The 26,188-nt window shown below is 38.2% G+C and overlaps 1 long non-coding RNA gene across 1 annotated transcript; it reads left to right on the forward strand.

The window, feature by feature from the left end:
• Nucleotides 1–20,623: 20,623 nt before the first annotated feature.
• LOC134484327 (uncharacterized) lies at nt 20,624–25,538 on the forward strand. The gene is made up of 3 exons (XR_015647463.1): nt 20,624–20,709; nt 22,253–22,334; nt 25,356–25,538. It is a non-coding gene; the product is annotated as an uncharacterized LOC134484327 (long non-coding RNA).
• Nucleotides 25,539–26,188: the final 650 nt, after the last annotated feature.

Genomic DNA, 26,188 nt, shown 5'->3' on the forward strand with positions numbered 1-26,188 from the left:
AGAATGTATGATTTCTTTTCAGAATCTGTGGGAAGACTTTGGACATCTGGGAAAATGTGGAATGACCAATAGATCCTTGGAAACATTTGGATAGTTCCAGAAACTCCTGGGAAATTGGAAGATCCGAGATCTCTATGGCAAGAGAGGAAGGTTTATGTGAACCTGGAATGTGTGGGGACATTACCTGTCCAAGTTTGTCAGTAGAAGAGTCAGCAGAAGGTGGGCCAGGCACAGTGTGATCTTCTTTAAATCTTACACTGTTCTCCCAGTACTGTGTTTTGTAGATGTTGCAGGTACTCTGGCTACCAACTCATGAAAGTCCACATGTTCTTCAAACCCAGTAGACATAACCCGGTTTTTTTTTTTTTTTTCACTTTCCCAAGAATGGGCACTAAAGATGAGGTCACTCTTTTTCTAGTAGCATGATGTAAGAAGATGTTCTGGTATCCCTTGTCCTCAGCATTGAAATGTATTAAAAAAATTAAAGCACTTGTTTTATGTGTTCCCACCACACCCTGGTATTTACAATATGTGTCAAAGAATCCAGACGCACCCCTAGTTAAATACTTCTTTAGTTGTATTAATACGTAGCCCGTGGAATCTTATATTTCCAATTACTCCTTCCCATCTGCTCTAGCTTGCTGTCTATTTCATATTTATTTCAGATGTGAAAATATATTTCTTTTATTTTATGTTACAGAGCAATCATGACTAAAAATGTTAAATTTAGTCCTGTTTTAATTACTCTGTTCCTCATGCACTGAGTTCTGTGTATGGATATGAATTTCTGACTCATTATTTCATCTCCTTAAATGATTCTTCTGTAACATTCTTTCAAAGTCTACTTTTTCATTTTTAATTATCTCTGTGTGTGTCCATGTATATGTATGTGTGTGTGTGTGTGTGTGTGTGTGTGTGTGTGTGCGTGTGTGTGTCTGTATACACATATGAGCACGATGTCCAAGAAAGCCAGTAGGGGGCGGTAGATCCCCTGGAGCTGAAATTACAAGTGGTTGTGGGTCAGATGACATGAGAGCCTGAATCCAAACTCAGATCTTCTGTAAAAGCAGTTTGTATTCTTAATTACTATGTCGTCTCTGTGGCAGCCTTTTAACATTTCTTCAATTAGTTCAGTTGGTTAGCAATTCCATTAGATGTTGTCTGGGAAAAAAGAAAACTTTTTAAAAGTTTTATATTTAATAGGCACTTTTTTTCTTCTGAGCACAGAATTGGAACTTTAGAGTTATTTATTTCGGAAGTGAACTTGTGCCATCCTGCCTGTTTTGCAGTGGGTGTGATTTCCAGTCTAACCACACCTGTACCTTCTGTTTTGATTCTCTCTTCTTTTCCTTGTTTTATTTTTCTTTCTTTCAAGCTTTTCCACTACTAAGTTCTTCATTATATAAATATATAATCGTATTGATTATGCATCTCTCCCAGCTCAGCTTTTAACTCTCATGAGCACTGAACCTGTGTCTGGCTGTACCCTGTTTTCATCACCTGGGACAGCTCCCGGGTGTCAGCAACATTAAGTTTTTGTTAAACAAAGAGGCTTTTTATTCTTACTTTACAGATGAGATACCTCAGGCAGAGAAAGGTTATAGTAACGGAACACAATGGGGTTCCTAACGTGGTTTCTGAGAGACTTAATGAGTTGAAGACAGAACAGGAGAGCCTAGGTTTCTTAGGGTTGTTCATACGAGGTCTTAGCCACAGAGGATGAAAGGTAACACGTTCAGTATGGCGAGAACAGCTCAGATTTAGGTCACTACAACTCAGTGTGGATCTGCTCACATCAGCCCCTCCCTGGATGTGTGACTTGCATGGAAGAGTGTTAAGACAATTGTACATTGAATCCTGTTCTGACATGAAAGCATAAATGTTGAGGACAAATAATCTTTCTATGATTATGGCTATAAAATTTTATTTTTCTTGTGTTTATTATGTTATATATGCTTTCTGAACTCTTCTGCATACTATAGAGTAAATACATTTAGTGTGCATGAGAACTCCACATAAGAGGCTACAAAAATACCTCAGCTGTTAAAAGCTTGTGACCCAACCAAAATGTCAGTGAAACTGATATTAGTCACTGTATATTAGGTGTTTGTATTGAAATAGTCACATATTAGCTCTTTGTAATTCTCTACATCCTATCAGGTCTAATTATAATGATAGTGAATCCACCCAATTACAAAATTCACCATTATATCTAATACCTTATTTGAATTAATTAACTTTTGTTTTGGTTTCATCTTCATATTCTAAACCAAAAGAAGCATAGTTAGTGCTCTCCTAATATCAAATAGCCACATTGTCTGCGGTAATCTGGTATGTTAGTAAAATATCAAAATCAGTTTCTTTAGTTCATTTACTTTGGAGTGATCTAATCTCAGCAGAAATGCCGAAATGAAATATAAATAAAATAAACAAACTGAATACAATATAAATCTTTATAAAAGATAAATGATATAGTAAAATAAGTTATAAAACACAGAAAAAAATTACAAAAGTCAAACTCAGATAGCCCCCACCAAAACCAAGCTGACTGAAAATAAAGACCATGGACCCATAATATAAGTAAGTACCTGTGAGCACATGCTTGAAAACACTCTAAGTTCTTTCTCTTCCTTTACATTAAGGGAGCAGAACTTATGGTTTCCCCTATGTTCTCTGAATTATCCATGGTTCTGCTTAAGATGCAACAAAAAATCTAAAGTGTCTGTTTATGGAAGATTCGTTTTTTTTCTTATTTGCATCCTTAATGTATCATAATCAATGAAATTCTAGATGCCTAGTGAAGATGTGTTATATAAATAAATGATGAAGTAGATTCAATTTAAAATTATATTATGTTTATTAGAAGAATTTTTCCACTCAATTTCTTAATCCATTTTATATAATACAGACTCTCTCATTCTTCTCCAAAGATTCCAGTCAGGATGTATCTTAATACACCACAGTTATTCAAGTGTATTTTGTATCTATTTGTATCCACCTGCCCGTGACAACCCCCTAAATATATATTTCATACACAGTAAATGCCTATCCTTCTGATATTCCCATTTGTTAGGATGGTACTATCAAGGAGATACAAGCTTCCTGTTTCTGGCTGCGCCCAGAGATGATGTAGTACAATAGCTCTCTGTACCCAAATACGGTGGGAGAGAAAGCTGGACTACCAGAATCATGGACAATTCTGAGAACTTGGGGAAACCATTACCTCTGCTCACATTCCTGTGCTGAGGGGAAGCTGCTTAGATCCCTATGGATACAGGAACCTCGGGAGAGTAAGGGAGGGGATCCTTCCTGTATCTACCTGTGTCCAGAGATGGAAGCCAGTGGCTAGGAAAAGTAACACAACTGAGAACACAGGCGAGACCAACACTTCTGCTCCAAGCAACCAGGCTGGAGGCCTCAGGACACAGAAATCAAGCGCAATCTGGGTCAGGACACTTCCTGTTTCTGCCTGCACCCATTGCTGATCTGGTCCCACATATCTCTGTACCTACATCTTGGTGGGAGGAAAAAGGTCCATAGGAACAGTGACAAAGAGTTTTACAGGATGGTGAAGCCACTGTCAGAGACAGCAAGACCGCGAAACACCAGAGAAAACCTGATGGCCAGAGTCAAGCACAGGAACCTAAGCAACAGAAACCAAAACTACTTGGCATCATTAGAGCTCCCTTATCCCAAGAAAGCAAATATTGGATATGCCAACAAACTGAAAAAGCAAGATATGCATTCAAAATCATTTTTCATGATGATGATAGAGGACATTGAGTAGGGAACAAATAAAACTCTTCAAGAAATACAGGACAACACGGGGAAAAAGTAGAAGCCCTAAAAGGGGAAACAATAAATTCCTTCAAGAATTACAGGAAAACACACTCAAACAGATGAAATATTTAAAAAAATTTAGGATCAATAAGTGGAAATAGAAGCAATAAAGAAAGCACAAAGAGAGACAAGTCTGGAGGTGGAAAACCTAGGGAAGAAATCATAAGTCATAGACAGAAGCATCAGAAAGAGAATACAAGAGATAAAAGATAAAAATCGCAGGGGCAGCAGATACTGTAGAAAACATTTACACAACCATCAAAGAAAATGTAAAGCTCAAAAAGCTCCTAATGGAAAACAACCAGGAAATTCAGGACACAATGGGAAGATCAAACCAAAGGAAAAATGGGTATAGAAAAGAGTGAAGATTCCCATATAAGAGGGCCAGTACATATCTTCAAAAAATTATAGGAGAAAACTTCCCTAACCTAAAGGGAGAAATGCCTATAATAATAAAATAATCATACATTTCTCCAAATAGATTGGACCAAAAAGAAATTTCTCCCTTCACATAATAGTCAAAACACCAAATGCACAAAGAAAAATAAAGAATATTAAAGGCATTAAGGGAAAAAGTGAGGTAACGTATAGAGGCATACCTATAGGAATTACACCAGACTTCTCACCAGATACTATGAAAGTCAGATCCAGAGTGGATTTTATAAAACACTACGAGAACATAAATGCCAGCCCAGGCTACTGTCCCCTGCCAAACTTTCAATCAACACAGTTGGAGAAACCAAGGTATTTTATGATAAACATAATTTATACAGTATATTTTAACAAATCCTGCCCTACAAAAGATAATTCATGGGAAACTCCAACACAAGGAGGGAAATTACTCCCCATAAAAAGCAAGAAAGTAATCCTCTTGCAAAAAACCCAAAAGAAGAGAGTCACACAAACATAATTCCACCTCTACCAAAAAATAATAACACTAAACCACAATAACTATTCCTTAATATCTCCTAGCATCAATGCTCAATTCTCCAATAAAAAAGACATAGACTAACAGACCGCAAACATAAAGAAGAACTAGAATTTTGTTGCATAAAGGAAAAACAGCTCAGTGACAAAGACAGATAGTATCTCAGAGTAAAATGTGGGAAAACAATTTTCCAAGAAAATGGTCTGTAGAAACATCCTGGAGCACACATTCCAGGGTCAATTCTCTTTCCTGAATATCTATACACTACATCCAACGACACCTAAATTTTTAAAGGAAACCGTACTAAAGCTCAGGCTAACGAAATAGTCGTGGGAGACTTCAACAACCCACACTCAGCAATGGCCAGATCATGGAATGGGAAACCGGAGACACAGAGAAATTAACAGATTTTGAACCAAATGGATTTAAGAAATATCTATAGAATATTTCATCCTTGAACAAAAGAATACACCTTATTCTCAGGAACTCACAGCACATTCTCCAAAACTGATCATACAGTTGGTCATAAAAGAGGCATCAACAGATACAAAAGAGTGAAATAATCCCAAGCATTTTCTCACACGACCATGACCTAAGGCTGGACTTCAATAACAACAAAAATGTCAGGAAGCCCAAATACTCATAGAGGTTGACCAATATTTTACTCAGTGATAACTTGGTAGAGGAAGAACTAAAGAAAAAATTAAAAAAATAAAAATGTTTTAAAATTTTAGGAATGTAAGGTACAACAAACAAACTTATGGGACACAATGAACGGAGAGCTAAGAGGAAAACTCAGAGCTCTGAGAGCATCCAAAGAGAAACTGGAGAGAGCATACATTAGCAGCTTGACAACAAATATAAAAGCTCAAAAGCAAAAAGAAGCAGATTCACCCGAGAGGAGCACAAGGCCGGAAATAATCAAACTCGGGTCTGAAATCAACTAAGGAGAAACACAAAGAACTCAACAAAGAATCAATAAAACCAGGAGCTGGATCCAAGATAAATCAACAATGTACTTAAACCTGAGCTAGAATAACAAAAGAGCACAGAGAAAGTATCCAAATAACAAAATCAGAAATGAGAGGAAAACAAAACAACAGAATCTGCAGAAATTCAAAACATCATCATACTGTATTACTGAAATTTATATTCAAGAAAAGTAGAAAATCTGGATCAAATGATCAATTTTCTATAAAGGGAGCAGTTACCAAAATTAAGTTAGGGTCAGATAAAATATCTAAACTGTACAACGTATCCTAAAAAATTAGAAACAATTATTAAAAGGCACCCAATTGGGAAAAGATCTCAGGACCAGATGATTTTAGTGGAAAATTCTATCAACACTTCCTAGAACCAAATACCACTATTGTCCAAAATATTCCACAAAATACAAACAGAGGAAACTACCCAATTCCATCGATGAAGCCACAGTTACGCTTATACCTAAAGCACACAAGGACCCAATAAAGAAAGTGAACTTCAGACCAATTTCCCTTTTGAATATTGACAAAAATATTAAATCAAATCATTGCAAACCATACCCATGAACACATCAAAATGGTTATCTATAACGATCAAGGAGACCTCTTAACAGGAATGCAAGGATATTTCAATATGGAATTCCATCAACATAATCCACTAGATAATCAAACTGAAAGAAAAAAAATGACATTTCCATCTCATTAGATGCTGCGAAAGCATTTGACAAAATAAAACACTGCTTCATAGCCAAAGCCTTGCAATGATAGGAATTCAAGGCCCATACTCAACCATAGTAAACCATGGACAGCAAACCAGTAGCCAAAAATCAAATTAAATGAAGAGAATCTTGAAGCTCTCCCTCTAAAATCAGGGACTGGACACGGCTATTCATTCTCTTCCTACTTATTCAATATCATGCTCAATATGCTAGCCTGACCAATCAGACAACAAAAGGAATACAATGGGATACAAATATGAAAGGAAGAGGCCAATATATCACTATTTATAGGTGATATGATAGTCTACCTAAGTGACTCCATTATTTCCACCAGAAAACTACTGCACGTGATAAACAGCTACAGCAAAATCCTGGATATAGAATTAACTCAAACAGATCAATAAACTTCCATGAATAAACAGACCGAGAAAGAAATTATTGAAATGACATTCTTCACAATAATCACAAATAACAAAAAAAAACCTCCGTGCAACTCAAACCAGGCAAGTGAAAGCGCCTTATGATGAGAACTTAATGTCTCTAATAGAAGAAAATTTGAGAAGATGGAAAGACCTTTCATGGTCATGGATTGGCAGTATTGATATAGTAAAAATGGCCCTTTGCCAAAAGCAATCTACAGATTCTATGCAGTCCCCAAGAAAATTTCAACAAAATTCTTCGTACAGTTAGAAAGAGAAATATGCAAGTTCATTTAGAAAAAGAAAAAAAACAAGGAAGTGGAAAGTATTCTGAAAATAAAAAACATTCTGTGGAAATCAACATCCCTAATCTCGAGTTGAATACCCAGCAATAGTGATAAAAATTATATGGTATTGGTACAGAGCCAGGCAAGTAGAACTCCTGTGTTGGTTCACGTAGATGTCAGCATGTAAATTAATGTAAATCCATCCATACTTATCACGCTGTACAAGCTGAAGTCCAAGTGGATTAAGGGCATCCAGAATAAAGAGAAAAACACAAAACAATAGAAGAAAAAGTGGGGAAAAGCTTGATCACGTGATAACAATGGAAAATTTCTTGAACAGAACACCAAACCAGTGGCTTATGCTTTACGATGAAGAGTTGAGAGATTGGACCTTGTAAAAATACAGTGTCTGTAAGGCAAGGAACACAGTGATTATGACAAAATGGCAACTAATATCTTGAAAAAAGTCTTTGCCCTCCTATATCTGAAAGAGAATTAATATTCAGTATGTATAAAGAACTCAAGAAGTTATACTCCAGAAAGTCAAATAGCCCTATTTTAAATGGGGTACAGATCTAAACAAAGAATTTTCAGCAGAAGAATTTTGAATGGCTGAGAAGTACATAAAGAAATGTTCAACATCATTGTTCATCAGGGTAATGCAAATCGAAAGATACACCAGGCAGAATGGCTAAGATCAAACATTCAGTTAACAGCAGATGCTGGTCACCATGTGGAGAAAGAGGAAGACTCCTCCATTATTGGTGGGATTGAAATGAGGTACAATATTCCGGAAATAACTCTGGGCTTTCCTCAGAATATTGTACATAGTATATGCTGAAGACTTAGCTACCCCACTCCTGGGCATATTCCCAAATGATGCCCCAACATAGAACCAGGACACACGTTGTACTCTGTTTATAGCAGCTGTATTCATGATAGCCAGAACCTAAGAAGAACCCAGATGATTCGACTACAAGAATGGATACAGAAAATGTGGTTCATCTAAATAATGGAGAGCCCCTCAGTAATCAAATACAATGACATCATGACATTCATAAGCAAATGAATGAAACTATAAAATACCATCTTGAATGAGGCAACCAAATCATAAACACACACACACACACACACACACACACACACACACACACACACACACACACACACACACACACAATATCCCAAAACCTTGAATTACCCAACATACGATTCACATACCGCTTTAAGTTCAAGTAGAAGGATGAACCAAGTGAGGATGGTCTGTCTTAAAAGGGGAAACAAAAATATTCATAGGACATGATATGGAGATTAAGTTTAGAGCAGAGATTGAAGGAATAGCCATTCTGAGCCTGCACCACCTGGGGATCCAGCCCACATAATACAGACCCAAACCTAAACAATATTGCTGATGCCAACAAGTGCATGCTTACAGGAGCCTGATAGAGCTGTCTCCTGAGAGGCTCTTCCAGATTATGACAAACACCGAGGCTGATGCTTCCAGTCAACCATTGAACTGAGAACAGGGTCCCCTTTGGAGAAGATAGAGAAAGTATTAAAGGAGCGGAAGTGCCTTGCAACCTAGTAAGGACAACAGTGGTCACAAACCAGATCTCCGCGGGACTAAAGCACTTCCTGAAGACTGCACATGGACAGACTGATGGCTCTAGCTGCATATGTAACAGAGCATGACCGTGCTCTGCACAAATGGGAGGAGCCCTTGGTCTTGCCAAGGCTGGACCTTCCAGGAAATAGAATGTCATGCTGGGGAGACAGCAAGGGGATGTTTTTGCGGAGGGGAAACACCTTTGAAGAAGACAGGGCAGCGGAAGCAGATAGGGATAGGGGGCTTATGGATGGCGGCCACACACATACAGTCTTTATATTTTTTTATGCCTTTAACAGCTCAATGGCAAGGCCAATTCCTAACCTCCAAGTGGCTAAACTATCCCCCACTGATATTCACACGTTATTATTTGCTAAAATCTATATCCCATCTTTCTTGCCCTGGACACCATTGGGCAGCTCTCCTGGGTCTGCTTATTCTCATGCTCTTCTATGTCAGCTGCTTCTCTGTCCTGAATGACTCCCCTCTGCTTCTGTTCTGGTGAATCTCCATGCCTTCTTCCTCTCTGGTCCTTTGTCCAAGCGTCCTGAGACTCTTGCTCTGTCTGCCCTGCCTAGACACTGGCTATCAATATCTCTATTTACCAATCAGACCAACTGAGGCAGGGTCCCTGATTCCTAAGTTCAGGAAACTATGATAAGCATGAGAATAAAATCAGCTACAATAACTATTTGTATGTGATTTTCTGAGAACAATATTCCCCAAATTTTAATATTCTGTTAAAGTACTAGAATCATAGAAAATACCAAGTAGACACATAATAACAATAATAACAATAATAATATAATATAATATAATATAATATAATGTAATAAAGGTGATAATAAAAATAATAATAAATATAATAATAATATAATATAATTAATATAATAAAATGATAATAAAAATAATAATAAATATAATAATATAATATAATACAATGATAATAAAAAATAATAAATATAATAATATAATATAATACAATGATAATAAAAATAATAATAAATATACTAATATAATATAATAAAATGATAATAAAAATAATAATAAATATAATAATATAATATAATATAATATAATGATAATAAAAAGAATAATAAATATAATAATTATAATAATAAATAATAATAAAAATAAAATAATTATCATCATAATCATCATCAAAGCCTAAGTGAACAGAGAAATAAAAATACAAAAACTGTGAAGGAAAAAGACCAAGTCACACATAAAGCTGATCACATTAGACTAACACCTGAATTTTCAATGGATAATCTATAATATAAATGGGCTTGGATCACCTTTCAACACATTGTCAGAGAATACAGATACCAGCCTCGAACTTATTACTGAGCAAAAGTATCGTTCACACCAACCCGAGAGGAGAAACTTTACACAGCATAATCACCAGGAAGCCATGTCTCTTCAGCAACCTTAGTCTAAAAATGGGAAACCGCATTCTGAAAATAAGGGATATTCTCAGGAGGACAGAAATGGTAAATAACCCTGTAGTAATTCATCAGTAGTTGGAAAAAGTATGTGGCAACAACAAAATAAAAAAGACTCATAAATACTCCTCATTAATAACGCTAAGCATAGGGGTTGGGGATTTGTCTCAGTGGTTAGAGCGCTTGCCTCGCAAGCGCAAGGCCCTGGGTTCGGTCCCCAGCTCCGAAAAAAAAAATGCTAAGCATTAACTGTCCCACACCAATAATATACAGGCTATCAGTTAGTATAGGAAAACAGGTTTATTTCTCCTGCATCCAAAAAGGACATTTGTTTTAGATACAATTGCATACTCGTGTTTAGGATGCAATTGCCCATAATTCTTCTACTTTTTCTTTTCTTTTTTATTTTTGTAAGTATATTTATTGTTCATTAGTTTTTTATAAAAATGTGGCAGATTTTCTTTTTAATGGTAAGTGTAGAATTTTCATTTATATGTTTTTCTTTTCTTTTTTCTTTTTTTTGGGGGGTGTTCCCCTCCACATCCTCTCCCCATTACCACCCTCCCCCCAACAATCACGTTCACTGGGGGTTAAGTCTTGGCAGGACCAAGGGCTTCCCCTTCCACTGGTGATCTTACTAGGATAATCATTGCTACATATGAGGTCAGAGTCCAGGGTCAGTCCATGTATAGTCTTTAGGTAGTGGCTTAGTCCCTGGAAGCTCTGGTTGCTTGGCATTGTTGTTCATATGGGTTCTCGAGCCCCTTCAAGCTCTTTCAGTTCTTTCTCTGATTCCTTCAACGGGAGTCCTGTTCTCAGTTCAGTGGTTTGCTGCTGGCATTCGCCTCTGTATTTGCTGTATTCTGGCTGTGTCTCTCAGGAGAGATCTACAGCCGATTCCTGTCGGTCAGCAATTCTTTGCTTCATCCATCTTATCTAGTTTGGTGGCTGAATATGTATGGGCCACATGTGGGGAAGGCTCTGAATGGGTGTTCCTTCTGTCTCTGTTCTAATCTTTGCCTCCCTATTCCCTCCCAAGGGTATTCTTGTTCCCCTTTTAAAGAAGGAGTGAAGCATTCGCATTTTGGTCATCCGTCTTGAGTTTCATGTGTTCTAGGAATCTACGGTAATTCAAACATTTGGGCTAATAGCCACTTATCAGTGAGTGCATACCATGTGTTTTTTTCTGTGATTGGTTTACCTCACTCAGGATGATATTTTCCAGTTCCATCCATTTGCCTATGAATTTCATAAAGGCATTGTTTTTGATAGCTGAGTAAAATTCCATGGTGTAGATTGACCACATTTTCTGTATCCATTCCTATGTTGAAGACAATTGGGTTCTTTCCAGCTTCTGGCTATTATAAATAAGGAATTCTGCACTAAACACATCTCGACCCAGACTCTTTTTGGTTGGGAGTCCTTTAATGAATGCTTGTATTTCCTTAGGAGTTATGGGGTTGTTTAAATGGTTTATCTGTTTCTGATTTAACTTTGGCACCTGGTATCTGTCTAGGAAATTGTACATTTCCTGCAGATTTTTAAGTTTTGTTGAATATAGGCTTTTGTAGTAGATCTGACTTTTTTTTTTAATTTCCTCTGATTTTGTAGTTATGTCTCCCTTTTTATTTCTGAATTTGTTAATTTGGACACACTCTCTGTGCCCTCTCGTTAGTCTGCCTAAGGGTTTATCTATCTTGTTGATTTTTCATAGAACCACCTTTTGGTTCTGTTGATTCTTCCTATGGTCTTCTTTGATTCTACTTGGCTGATTTCAGCTCTGAGTTTCATTATTTCTTGCCTTTTACTCTTCCTGGGTGTATTTGCTTCTTTTTGTTCTAGAGCTTTTAGGTGTGCTGTCAAGATACTGACATATGCTCTCTCCTGTATCTTTCTGCAGGCACTCAGCGCTATGAGTTTTCCTCTTAGCACAGCTTTCATTGTGTCCCATAAGTTTGGGTATGTTGTACCTTCATTTTCATTAAATTCTAAAAAGTCTTTAATTTCTTTCTTTATTTCTTCCTTGACCAGGTTATCACTGAGTGGAGCATTGTTCAATTTCCACATATATGTGGGCATTCTTCCCTTATTGTTATTGAAGACCAGCTTTAGGCCGTGGTGGACTTATAGGATGCATGGGATTATCTCTATCTTTCTGTATCTGTTGAGGCCTGTTTTATGACCAATTATATGGTCAATTTTGGAGAAAGTGCCATGAGGTGGTTAGAAGAATGTATATCCTTTTGCGTTAGGATAGAATCTTCTATAATTATCTGTTAAGTCCATTTGGTTCATGTCTTCTCTTAGTCTATCTACGTCTCTGTCTAATTTCAGTTTCCATGACCTGTCTATTGATGAGAGTGGGGTGTTGCAATCTCCTACTCTTATTGTGTGAGGTGCAATGTGTGCTTTGAGATTTAGTAAGGTTTCTTTTATGTATGTAGATACCAGTTATGGGAACAGAGTATTCTGCTCTCAGGCATGTAGTTGCTCCTGTTCACTGGGTTTCAGCTGTCCCTGTGGATAGGAACCAGCAGGACGTGCACCTACTTCTCCTAGGTTCCCCTGTGGGGGGGGGTGGTACAGATGGCACAAGGTGTTTTCCTGTTGAGTCAGGAATCTGGGCAGAGAATAGTCTCCTTTTGTTTCCCAGGAGTTCATGTTACTCTGAAGGTATAGTTCCCCCACCCTCAGCATTTGGGTGCAGGGAGCTATTTGATCAGTTCAGTTCAGATCCAGGCACAGTCTGGACATGATGGTCCTGCAGCTTTATTCCTCCTATATTCCTGTGTCCAGAGGCACTAAGCAGTTTCCTCTTGGGCCAGAGATGTAGGCAATGGTGGGTAAAAGTGTCCGTCTCTCCTGCCCTGTAGCCTCAGTTTAGCCTACACTCCTGGGTGATCAGCTCTCTCTCCCACAGCATCTAGGAGCAGGGAGTTCTGGGCCAGATCAGCGAGATTGAGTTGTAAAGTAAAACTGGAAGTGCCCAGTCCCAATGGAAATTCTGCCTTTGCCTTTCCTGAGTCCATCAGGCAGGACACTTGGAGCAGAAAAGTTGGTTTCACCTCTGGTCTCAGGCCTGAAGTCACTCCTCGGGCTGACTTTCCACTTTCCAAAAGAGCCGCAAGCAGAAAGGTCCTGCCCCTACTGCTCCTAGGTCCCTATGCACAGTAGTCCCAGATGGACCTAGGTATTTTTTTCTTGAGTCAGGAATGTGAGCAGTGTTCTCAGGGGTTTCCGCCCCTCTGATGGTCTAAGTTTTCCCCACCCACACGAGATTTGGGTGTAGGATGCGGATTGGACCAGTTCAGATCCAGGTGCAGTTTGGACTGCAGGTCTCCTGCTGCTTGACTGCTCCTATATACATGTGTCCAAAGGCACTCTGCAGTTTCCTCTTGGGCTAGGTATTTGTGCCCAGGTGGGCAGAAGTGGCAGTCTCTCCTTCCCTGAGGTCTCAGTATTGCCCACTCTTCTGGGTGATCAGCATTCTCTCCCACAGAGTTTCCAAAGGAGTTTCAAATGTTCATTCCCTTCCCTGTATGTCTCTAAGCTTTCCATTTCTCCTCCAAAGTGTGTTTGACAAGACCCCTCTCATCAAGGGGAGGTACAACATGTCCCTCAGACAAAGGGAGCTGCAAAACTTCTTCTCTTAAAGGTAATCTCAGTCATTTCTCATGTTCCACAAATGGATTAAGACCTGCCCACTCTGCACAGCAGACTTTAATACAGTAGACAACTCCCAAAGCAGGGTAGAGGGCTATGTCCACTCAGAAAAACAGACAAAGATGTCACACATCTTCAACAAAGTGCCTTATGCAATCTGCTTTGGGTAAAATGAGTTTGAAACCTGGTTCTGCTGACAAAGGGGATTTCAGAACTTCCCTATTAAACCAAGAGGACCTTCAAAGTCCTCCACTATTAAAAAATGGATTTAAATCATCATATATGGTCCAAGGGGGACAAAATGGAGTCACAAATCCCCAAGTGAACCTCATAACACACATACCAGCCCAAGAAGAGACAAACCTTTCTTCATGTACACCATTAGATCAAGGACCATTGAAAGTTTCAGAAGGTGCTCTTGAGAGTTTCCCACCCACACAAGATGTGGTAGAAAATTCTGAGTCCTCCCAAGGGACTCTTGTGCCTTCTGCACATAAAAAATATGATCTAGCACCCTCACCATCTCCCCCAGTACTTCCAATGTCCCTATACAACAGAGAATTATTCAAATATTCTCTACCACCAAAAAGAACCCTCCTGACATGTCATCAGGCCCAAAAGAGCCAAGTTTATCACAACACATAGTCAATGAGCCATGCAGACACCATATTTATACAATGTGCAGAGAAGATACAACATCCCCTGCCTCCTCAGGGGAGTCTAGGTCATTCTGTCCTGTAAGGAGAGGCTCCAAAATTTTCCACATATACATCAGAGATGCTAGAAATTCCCAAAACTGAACGGGTTTCTCTGAGTAGTACTCTATCTCATAAAGAGACTGTGGGACAAGACACATCTACAAAAGGAGTTCTACCCACAGCCACATCTTTGGAAATGGCTTGTGGATGTGACACATGTACAAAAGATGTTCTAGGACATATTCCATCTGTAGAGAAGATTATGGATCCAACCATATGTGAACGAGGAGTGGGGGAACATGATATGCAAACACCAGTGTCTGTAGCATCCTCGACATCTGAGGAAAGGGATTCCATGGATTCCCTTTGTGCAAAAGAATGGATATGACCTCCGCAAGCTTCACAGGAGACTATAGGAACTTCTTAATCTCCTCAAGATCAGCCGTCTTCCCCAAATAGAGAAGATGCTACACAAATCCAAATATTCACAAACGGTTTCCAGTCCTTCTTTATACCCAGAAGCAGACCCAGAACATCTGCCAAATACCTCAAAGGCTCTGGATTTTACCATATCTTCTGAAGGTGCCTTGGAACCTGTTTTGCCTATCAAGCAGGATAGGGAACCTGACACTTCTATACGAAAGTCTGTTTCAATTTCTCCAGCAGAATAAATTTTTCTTGGAACTTCCACAATTACAGAACAATATCTAGAAACATCCTTATCTGTTCATGAGGCTCCCAGACCTTTCACAAAAGTCCATGATGCTCTAGGAGAGGTCACATCTTCAGAGTTAGCTCTAATACCTACTCCCGTTTCTGACATCACAGTCAGGATTTCTACACATATACACGGTACATTAAGACCTTCCTCATCTGAGAAGGATTTCTTAGGATCTACTCCATCTGAACAGCATGCTTTACAACTATCCCCATCTACCCAAGTAGATTTATTTCACATGTCCACTCTGGGGAGAAATAGTTGACATTCTCCCTCTACCAAAGTGGATGACAGGCATCCAGTTTCTAGAAACAAAGGGTTAAGATTTGATCCTTCTGATGGAGTCTTGAGAAATTTATCCTCTAAGGAAGACAGTTTCAACCTTCCCCCTTCTGGTAAAAGGGACCTTGTGCCATCTTCTGCTGCCAAAGAGACACCAAAACCTACAATTACTCCTCAGGTGAGTCCTACATCTTCTCCTTCTGTCCAAAGGACCATAGAATTTTCCAAAAATGATGATGGAATTGTGGAATGTTGCCAATCTTTACAAGGGCATGCTGGACATTACATATTGTCCCAAGATGCTCAAGTAACTCCTCCTTCTACCAAAATGGCATGTTCACCATCTGCCCTAGGTTTTCAGGGAATATCTGCACCCTTCTCTAGGGATCTAGAAAGTGTTCTCCATGCTCAAAGTGATTTGTCCTTGTGCAAATTAGACTTCAAAAATACAATACCATTTTTATATTCCCAAAGGTCTGAAGGAATGTCCACATAGAAATTATCATTTAGACCTTGTGACATTAGCCAAAGTATATCAGAAAAATTCCATGTCTTCTAAAGCATCTAAAAATCAATCTGGCTCTAGCACTCTTCCCTGGAAACATTTACCATCAGACATAAAATCCCCAGGACCATCAAAATCTAAAAAGGGGTATCTAGAAACTTTACCATCTGCCAAAAGGTCTTTAGGATGTTCAGCAACTTCTCCAAGAGCTCGGTTAACCCATAGAACTAAAGAACTAAAGCCATCTGCCCAGGGTGTTTTCCCAAGAACCACATATTTCTTCTTTTCATTTATACCAAGACAAAAGACCAGCTTCCTTCTCCCCATCTCTGATCTCTTCATCCTATTTGTTCTCCCTCCCAAATGGATCTTTACTCTGAATTAGAGGCCAATTAGTAAACCATAGATAAATGAAAGGAATATCTGAGAGGCAGTTGCAGTCACAACAACACTTGTGACATCACAGAAGAAGCTAGGGCTCTCCAGGATACAAGAGATTTTTCATGGAGGGCCTAGTGATGATGTCACTGAGAACTACCATGACCTACCTACAAACAACTATTCTTACACTGGTTTGATTTGGGGGAACACTTTCCAGGAGTGTCTCCTGTGACACAGTGGAAACCTTTACATGCTACATCTCTCTAAAGCTAGAGACTTCTCTCTGCCTCATTAGTGGTTACATGCTCTGAATGAAGAAAGTTAGTTAGTCAGGGGCTCATCATGGGTGGAAAGGATCTAGGACACAGAGAGAAGGAAATTCTTCTGGCGATTAATTTTATTCCCAGGTCCAATCCTGTGACATAAAGTACAATTCCCTAGGTTTTCTCTGTTTCCCAGGTGCCAGTATTTTCCCTACAGACCTTTAATTGAATGAATATTGTGCTACATTTTCTGATTGTAAATTCATGGACAGGCAGCATTATATATGTTCCTGCATGAGTACTCCAAAATTCATTATTCCAATTCCATTTTATGCAATGAATTTGACAACAAACTTGTCCCAGCTATAGAATGAATATAAGAGTGGAAATATTGTGCAGCTACTTAAAATGATCAACTCCAAATCCTTATTTTATCCATAAATTACCAGACATCAGTAAAGCAAAGGACAACATGGACTAAAGAATGGGGTTCTGTAGTTCTATTAGATATCAGTTCTCTAATATCTCCCTTCCTGTGTTCCCAGGAGAAGACTTGAGGAATTTGGATGTTTTACCATGATTCTTTCTTCAGGACAAACATCAGCTGCTGGGTTATGGGCAGCGAGAGGAATGGCTTGAGGTCCAGTGAAATCTCAACTTCAATAGGTTATAAGAACAGGAGGGAATCTATTTGACATTGTCGAATGGATCCTATTTGGATAATATATTCTTCAAATAGTTACATAGAATCCATGTAAATATTCCATCAAAATACATTGTTGTAGGAACCACCAAAGGTATATATATATATATATATATATATATATATATATATATATATATATGTATAGATGATAAGATACAGATTATATATATATATATGTATAGATGATAAGATACAGATTAGATATAGATATAGATATGGATATGGATATGGATATGGATATGGATATGGATATGGATATGGATATAGATATAGATATAGATGATATAGATATAGATCAGGCACCAAAACTAGATATGATTGTTGAATCTAAGAAGTGTATTCTGCCAAGAAACAGGTATAGATTTGTCCTGAGAGACAGGGCTAGAGCATGTCAAATAAAGAAGTGAATGCTAGTGGCAAACCTGTGACCTGAAATGGACCTCTTGTTGGTAGATTCTGAGAAAGGATAACAAGAGCTGTAGGAGGTTTCAACCCCATAAGAACAACAATGCCAATGAACCAGAGCTTTCTGGTACTAAAACAATATTCAACAACTGTACTTGGACAGACCTACTCATACAACTGCATATGTAGCAGAGGATGGACTTGTTTGGCACCAATGGAAGTAGAAGGCCTTGATCCTCCCTTGGTGTGACTCGCAGATAAAGGAAATATGAAGGGACAGTAAGGTGGTTTATAGAAGAAGTGGAAATGGACCAGTTAGGGATCTTATTGGAGCAAAATCTTAAAGGAAATAATATTTTAAATGCAAATATAGAAATTTATTTGTTTAAAAAAACAAAAAATGTAAATATAAAAATTTAAGAAATAAATGAAAAGGTAACTGCCACCTATACAGAGCTGTTGACTCAGAAATCTAATTGGTCAATGTCAGGGAATGGTAATAGCGGTATAATAATGGAAAGACTGAGATCGTGAAGTTTCAACTAGGAGCACTTCTCTCTCCCAGATATCAGTGTCAAACACAAACTGCACAGTAGATATCTAAAGCATGGAGGAGTTTACTCTGAGTTAGGGACACAATACGTGTCCTTCCTTTCTTCCTTAGGTCCCTTTTCTTCTGGTCAAAAAGAGTAAAGGCCACGTGCTCTCAGGAAACAACTGTGCCCTTCCCATCACTTGGCTTTTGGAATAAAGAAATGCATGATATAAACTCTCTGACTTCCAGGAACCATAAGAACAGAGAAGTCCAGATGCTTCTGAGAGGTCCCCAGCTCGTGATTCCCTTATGTGGAAGGCTCAGATCAATGCTATCTGTTTAGCAATATCACTCAACCCCTACCAAGGAGTCACTGAGCTTTCACAAGCACACATATATCTACCTTTTTTTAGACAAAGACAGAAGGCAGCTTCCTTCTCCCCATTTATGATATCTGCATCCTCTTTGTTTTTGCTCCCTAATTGCTATTTTCTCTGAATTAGATGCCAATTACTAAACCCTAGAGGTACTGAAGGAATATCTGTGAGGCAGTTGCAGTCAGGACAACACTTGTGACATCACAGAAGAAGCCAGGGCTCTCCAGGTTACAAGAGATTTTTCAGGCAGGGCCTAATGATGATGTCACTGAGAACTGCCATGGCCTACCTGCTGAACAGCTTTCCTTACATTGACCAGACTTGATGGTGCCCTTTTCCAGGTATGTCTTCTGTGACACACTGGAAACCTTTATGTACTCCATCTCTCTAAAGCTGGAGACTCCTCTTTGATTATTAGTGGTTACATGCTCTGAATTTAAAAAGTTAGTGAAGGGCTTGGAATGGGTACAACAGATCTTGTAACATGGAGTGGAGGAAATTCTTCTGGATAATAATTTTATTCCCAAGTACACTTCATGAAATACAGTTCAATTTTGTAGGTTTTCTTTGTTTCCCAAAGGCAAGTATTTTCCCTACAGACCGTCAATTGAATGAATATTGTATTTCACTTTCTTATTGCACATTCCTCGATATGGGACTTTATAAATATTGCTGAATGTGTACTCAAAAATTCTGTTTTCCAATACCATTTTCTGCAATGATTTTGGCCACAAATGTGGCCCAGCTATAGAATGAGTATAACAATGTAAATATGGTGTACCTACTTGAAGTGATAAACTCCCCAATCCTTATTTCATCCCAAAATTACTAGACATCAGCAAGCAAAGGACAACATGGACAATGGAATTCACTGTTTCTCTAGTCCCATTTGATATCAGTTCTGCATTATCTACCTTATTGTGTTCCCAGACTTGAGGTTTTTAGATGTTTTAACTTGATTCTTTCTTCAGGCCAAACATAAGATTCAGGAGGATGTGCAGGATGAGGAATGGCTTGAGGTCTACTGATACCTCTGCTTCATTAGGTTCATAAGAACTGGAGAGAATCTATTTGGCACTGTCAATTGTGGATTCTACTTCCTTGACCTTGTTTCCCAGAATCCTTGTTAAAATTCCATCTAAGTTCATAGCTATAGAATATATATATATGTATATATATATATATATATGATAGATAGATAGATATACATATAGAAATAGATAGATAGATCAGCCACCACAACTAGATAAGATTGATGAATTTTAGAATTGCGTGATTAGAAGAAACAGATATAGGTATTTACTGAGAGGCAGAGCTAGAGAATGTCAAATACAATACTTGCCTTATCTTTCTTCCTTAGGACCTTTTCCTTCTTGGTAAAACGGTAAAAGCTATGAGCTCTCAGGAAAAATTATAGTGCCGTTCCCAACACCTGGCATTTGGGATAAAGAAATGAATTATATAAACTATCTGAATTCCAAGAAAAACAACAAGCAAGGAAGTCCAGATGCTTCTGAGAGGCTCCCAGCTCCTGATTCCATATGTGGAAATCTCAGATCAAGGCTATCTCTTCAGTAAACCTACTCAACCCCTACCCAAGACTCAAGGAGCTTTCCCATTGACCACGTATTTCTTCCCTTTTTATACCAAGACAGAAGACCAGCTTCCTACTCCCCATGTCTGATCACTTCATCCTCTGTGTTCTCCCTCTCAAATGGCTGTTTATAATGCATTAGAGGCCAATTAGTAAACCCTAGTGGTACTGAAGGAATATCTGAGGTGCAGTTGATGTCCGGACAACACTTGTGACATCACAGAAGAAGCTAGGGCTCTCCAGGATACAATAGATTTTTCAGGGAGGGCCTAATGTTGATGTCACTGAGAAGCACCATGGCCTACCTCTAAACAGCTTTCTTTACATTGACCAGTTTTGAGAGTGCCTTTTCCAGGTATGTCTCCTGTGACTCAGAAGATACTTTTATGTACTCCATCTCTCTGAAGCTAGAGACTTCTTTTTTCTTCATTAGTGGTTTCATGCTCTGAATGGAGAAAGTTAGTCAGAGGCTCGGCATGGGTAAAAAAGTTCAAGGAACATGGGGTGGAAGAGTTTATTCTGGAAAATAATTTTATTCCCAGGTCCATTCCTGTGACATACACTTCAATTTCCTAGGTTTTCTCTGTTTCCCAAAGGCCAGTATTTTCCCTACAGGCATTTATTTGATTGAATATTGTATTTCATTTTTGTATTGTACTTTGCTTTATAGGAGACCACATATATATATATATATATATATATATATATATATATATATGATTACTCAAAAATTCTGTTTTGCAATTCCATTTTTTGCAATGAATTAGCAACAAAAGCTGCCCAGCTATAGAGTGAATATAACAGTGTAAATATTGTGTACCTAATTCAAATGATAAACTCCTAAATCCTTATTTTACCAAAAATTTATGAAACATCAGTAAAGCAAAGGAAATCATGGACTATAGAATGCGGATCTCTAGTCCCATTAGATATCAGTTCTATAATATCTATCATCCTGTGTTCCCTGGGCCAGACTTAAGGGTTTTGGATGTTTTACCATTATTCTTTCTTCAGGTAAAACACAAGAATCAGGAAGATGGTCAGGAAGAGGATTGACTTGTTGTCCAGAGAAACCTCAACTTCAATAGGTTCATAATAACAGGAGGGAGTCTGATAGGCATTGGCCTTTGCTTATTCTCCATTTTTTACCTAGTTGCACACAATCCATCTTAAAGTTCCACCTAACCACATAGCTGTAGGAGCCACCAAATATACACATATATAGACATAGATATAGATATAGATATAGATATAGATATAAGTAAAGATATAAAGATATAGATATAGGTAGATAGATATTGAGATAGAGATAGATAGATAGATAGATAGATAGATAGATAGATAGATAGATAGATAGATAGATATATAGATCTGCAAGAAAACTACATGAGATTGATGATGCTAAGAAGTGGATGCTGCCAGGAAATGGATATAGATGTTTCCTGAGAGACCCAGGTAGAGCATGCCAACTACAGAAGTTAAGGTTTTTGGCAAACCAGTGGAAAGCAAATGAAAATCTTGTTAGTAAATTTGGAGAAAGGATTACCAGGACTGAATGGGCTTTCAATCCCATAAGAACAACAGTGACAACGACCCATAACTTTCTGGTACTAAACCAATATTCAAAGACTGTACATGGACAGAACTAGGGCTCCAACTGCATATGTAGCAGAGAATGGCCTTGTTGGACATCAATTGGAGGAGAAGCTGTTAGGCCTACCAAAGGTGGAACCCCAGTGTAGGGGAATGTCAGGGGGTGCTGGGATAGGGCGTAGTTGGTGAGGGGGAACACCTTTACAGAAGAACTGGTGGGGGAAGGGATAGGAGTCTTATGACTGGAAAACTGGGAAAGTGTATCATATTTGAAATGTAAACAAAAATATCCAATTTTTATAAAGGATAAATAAAAGTTTAAGAAGCTGAACAGCCAAAGAGGAATCTCAATCCCACCTGAGAGGGAGAAGAAATGAAACACAGGAGGTAAGGGTGAGGGACCTGGGTGAGAAAGGAGACAGGAAGGGAAAGAGGGGAACATGGTCAGGTATTGGTGGGGAGAAGGACTGAAGCCCTGAGTGCCAGCAGAATGAATGAAAACAGGCAACCTCAGGAGTTAAAATGTTGGAGTGGGGGGTGGCTCTAGAATATTCCAGAGACCTGAGAGGTCAGAGACTAACAGGACTCAGTTAAATGTCCGGGAGTGGGTAGAGGGAACTTGTAGAGACTACCTCCATGAGGAAGAGAGAGCATCAAGTGAGGGATAAGGTTGCCATCCACAAATCAAAACTCTGACCCATATTTGTTGCTGTCTGAAAGAACTAAAGGGACAAAACCAGAGAAGAGCCTGAGTAAAAGGAATTCCAGTGACCCGCCATATCTGGGAACCACATTAAGTAGAGGCCTCCAATTCCTGATAGTATTACTCATGCTTTGTCATGTTCACAAAACGGACCTGACATGACTGCCTTCTGACAGACCCAAGAAGCAGCTGAAAGAGTCAGATGAAGACAATTACACTCAGTCAATGAACAGAAGCTGCTAAGCCCTGTGGTCGAACTAGGGAAAAGCTGGAGGAATTTGAGGAGGGGAGCAACCCTGCAAGAGGTCCAGCAGTGCTAACTAACCTGGACCCCAGTGTTTTTTTCAGACACTGAGCCACCAATGCGGCATCATGCACCAGCTAATATGAGGCCTCTAAGGCTGGAGTGCAGAGTCTGGAAACAAGAGAAGATGCACTTAACCATCAAGAGACTGGAGTCCCCAGGGTGTGGAGAGGTCTGGGTGACTGGGGTGGAGTGGGGGACACCTTCATTCAGATGGGCATGAGGGGAGAAGGTAAGGGATGTAGAGCAGTCAGAGTATTGGCTGGGAGAGGGATGAAATCTGGACTCTAAAATTATATTAAATAAAATTAAAAAAAAGAAGATGTAAACTAAAATAAACACTTTCGGGGTTGGGGATTTAGCTCAGTGGTAGAGCACTTGCCTAGGAAGCGCAAGGCCCTAGGTTCGGTCCCCAGCTCCGAAAAAAAGAACAAAAAAAAAAAAAATAAACACTTTCTTCCCCAACTTTCTTTTTTCCCTTTGTTCATGGTATTTCATAACAGCAATAGAAACTCTCACTAAGACACAGTATTATGGACAAAAGTGTGCAAATCCTAATTAGAGAAGAATGACATCTCTGTGCAGTCAAGCAGCATGATCTGATTCAAACTTCCTTATTCAGAAGTAGCAACAAATAAGGAATTTCTAAGACTAAGTTTATTATCATGACATAATGAACACTTTTTAATCCAACCCTTATGGGATCTGTGATATCTAGAAACAAATCAAGAGACTGGGAATATTATAAGGGATGAATCGTGTTTAAACATTCATGGAAGAAATGAAATTCATATCTATTAGATTACCACAAAGATGTTGATGCTTCTGATTGGTGCCTGCTATCCAACACAATCCATATTCTCTTTTATTCCTTCCAAAGTAATAATAGATTAATTAATAAGACTCTATATCTAGAGAGAAAGTTTGAATTTACTGTGAACTTAACTCCAAAGATTTCACTCTTTGTATGGGAGTATTTTGTTTACTACATTTATTATAAAAAGTGTTTGTGTAAGAATGTCAATTGGAATTGCTTGGAAAAGTTCCTATAGCTTCCAGATGTGGTTTTCCTTTAATGAGTTTACTGTAGTTGTGGATTCCATTTCTTTACATCATTGTTTCTTCTATATCTACTGATGGAAATGACAATAGTTAGATTAATTCTGAAACACTTGGATAAAATTTCACTTACCTAAGGAAATGATTATTGAAGAACTGCAGCAATTATCTTTCTCACTGGTGATGGACTTTCTTCATGTACATTGGTATTGGCTTTTGGAAAAAGAAAGCAAAATTAATTTTTTAATGTCTCAAGTTAGCCAAAGTACTTTAGAAAAAAGTCATTCTACTCTTATTAAAGGAGATATTTATCTAATGCAATATAAGTTTTAAAATAATTTAAAAGGATAGCTTCTGGGTTCTTTTTTAACTGTCCTACAAGAAATAAAATGCAGTTTGGTCGTTTTGCTTTTTAATGTACCAAGGAGTAGTAATGCAAGGGTATAATTCTGTGACATAGAAATATTGCATACACAGTAGCCATCCCATCAAATTACTCTTGTTACTTTTGATTTTGCATTCCCTTGCAATTCAGAATAAGTATCTTATATTTTCTGGCATTTTAGCAATTTGGTATTCTCATTTTCTCAAATAACATGCTTTTACATTTTTATCTCAAAATATTTCCAAACAATTTAGCAAAAATCAATGTACTACAGAGTTTCCTTTATGCCAGTACTTAATATCAAAATATATCTGGTAAACTTTAGCTATTGTTGCATTTCCATTCACCATGACATATCAGATTTATTCTGGCTCTTCATATTTGACAAATACACACCCACACATATGGTTGTTGCTATTCCAGAGCAGACAAAAATTTGACAATGGAAAAGGTTGCAATAAAAATTAGTCAACTAGAATTAAAGCAGTAAGTCAGGTAGAAGATTAATGCATGCTAGCTGGAAAACAGTTCTGACCAAACAAAACTTCACATGTTTGATCTTTAAAGTTTAAATAAAATATATCGTATGGCAATGTGAACCCATTATAAAATGATCATCCTTATGACATATTAGAATATCTAAAATATTTATAGTATTCTTTTCAAAGTATAAGGGCATTTTATTTTTTATAGTGAGTGTTTTCTCAGAGGCACTTGTCTCTATTCTTATTTGCTTTACGATTAGATAATGGAGAGCCAGGATTCCATCCCAGACAGTAAGAATTTAGATGCTGTATTCCACCACTATACCACAGCACTTTTAACAATTATTAAATGAATTCATCTCCTAATATTATTATAAGTGTGAAAGTCACATACACAGACAGTACTGCTTCATGTAAGGAATTATATTCTTAGGATTTCATTCAATCAATTAATAATTTTATATTTTTCCAGGTTAAATGGATGTTTGTATGTGACTGAAAATACATGGAAGATACCTGTATCCCAACACTGACACAATATTCTCTATTGCTGTCTTATCCCATAAAAATCTTTCTGAGAGTGGTTTAAGTATGTTGGAAGATATGCCAATGATTCTTTAAGTAATAAAACCAATAAAACCAGCTGTTTATTTTTCTTTCCAATGATTCTGTGTGTTCATATAAGAAAATGGAACCATTATTTCAATGACTTTTCTTGAAAAACATGAAATGCTATAGTCTCCTGACCCTTGCCTTTCATACATAAAAAAATGCTTTAATCTTTAACTTAAACCAGCATCTAGAATCTCTCTCATTCCTTTGAGGTTAGCCTCCTGTCCTTTTCTCACTCATTTCCTTCTTTTTTAATTGGATTTTTTATGTATTTACATTTCAAATGTTATACCCTTTCCTGGCTCCCCTCTCTCCCATCCACCCTCCCCCTGCTTCTGTGAGTTTGCTACCAACCCTGCCTGACCACTCACACCTCAACACTCTGGCCTTCCCTACACCAGGGAAACCAGACTTCACAGGACCAAGTCCTTTCCTCCTATTGATGCCGGAATATACCATCCTCTTCTATATATGAGGCTGAAGCCATGGATGCCTCCAGTGTGCTCTTTGATTGGGATTTAGTCCCTCACTTCATTCCTCATTCACTGGACAACAGCTTATTATGATTCACTGCGGTCAGTGCTGTCCTTGCAGCAGGAAATCAATGTACAGTGAGCCTGGACCTCAGGAAGCTGAATGTTCACACAAATGCATGCACACATGTAACCAGAGCTTGGTTCGCACTGAGAAAAA

This window comes from Rattus norvegicus, chromosome Y, assembly GCF_021556685.1.
Source record: "Rattus norvegicus strain SHRSP/BbbUtx chromosome Y, alternate assembly SHRSP_T2T, whole genome shotgun sequence".
Lineage (NCBI taxonomy): Eukaryota > Metazoa > Chordata > Mammalia > Rodentia > Muridae > Rattus > Rattus norvegicus.